The following is a 1227-nucleotide window of genomic DNA, read 5'->3' as shown; positions in this document are numbered from 1 at the left end:
TGGGACCCCGGTCTTTGGACCCGGCCCTTGTGGCCCCAGTGCCTGCGGCCTTGCCCTTCTCTGCGCAGGGCCCGAGGGGCCGCCCCTTCTGGAAGTCTCCCCAGGAGCCATCCACCTCATGGGCTCGCGGGGGGCTCCAGCGGGAGCATCTCCTGCAAATGGACGCCAAGTCTGGGGAAAGTTTCCGGCGATGTCAAGGGTCAGCCTTTTCTTATAGGGACGTTCTCTAGCCAAGTGATGGAAACTCAAGGATTCCATCAGGGGGTTCTGCTGACATCACAAACCACACATGACTTGGTGTCCTGTCATGTCGTTTACATAAAGACTCTCCATCCTTACTGCAGCCTTCTGTACGTTCACCTTTGGAGGCCCCAGGCTAGTGACATTTCAGCGACAGGGTGTAAGGAACTTAATTTTAAAGTAAACAACATTAGAAACCCGCACATTTATGCGTTTGCTGTGTACCAAGCTCTAAGTGTGGTCACCTTTGAATAGTTCAGACCTTCCAGTGGTCAAGATGATCTAGGCCAATCACTATTCTGCACTTCCTTTTGGTCTTTTTACTCTTATTTTTCATTTTTCCCTTGATGTCAAGGAGAGGTGAAAATAAGCTGCGACGAGATCAGTTTGAAGAGCTTTTAACAACTAGGGTAAAACTTTATGGGAGAGGCAGTCTGCACTCATTGGAAATAAGATAAGAAAATTATCTGTACACGTAACTGCAGTTTTACCATTTTTTTTTTTTGCATGAGCTTGCGTAATGAAGGTCTAGAGGTAGCTATTATTTTTAGCAGAAATAATGCTTTTCTAAGAATTAAATAGATTAAAAGTCTGATATAGCTAGGATGTCAGATCAGGGTAAAACTCTATTGACAGAAGAATGAAAGAAACGAGCTGATAGTGTAGGAGATCCAACAATTCTTTGGAGTAGTAAAATTGTTTTGTCTTGAAGTCTAAATAATACAAATGGATATGCTAGAAAACAGGACTTTTATAGCCCTAGTTACCATTTAATGAATTATTTCCTTTTCAGTATCTCTATTTCCTTCAACTGTTTCTAATAAGATGTAATTTCAAGATTGCTCAAAGCTTTGGACATCCAGTCATCCTTTTCTTCTTTGTATTTTTTCTTTTCTTTTATTATTATTATTGTACTTTAAGTTCTAGAGTACTGGGAAAACACGTGCCATGGTGGTTTGCTGCACCCATCAACTCGTCGTTTACATT

Source organism: Mandrillus leucophaeus, unplaced genomic scaffold (assembly GCF_000951045.1).
Source record: "Mandrillus leucophaeus isolate KB7577 unplaced genomic scaffold, Mleu.le_1.0 Scaffold327, whole genome shotgun sequence".
Lineage (NCBI taxonomy): Eukaryota > Metazoa > Chordata > Mammalia > Primates > Cercopithecidae > Mandrillus > Mandrillus leucophaeus.
Note: the sequence above shows the minus strand (reverse complement) of the source record.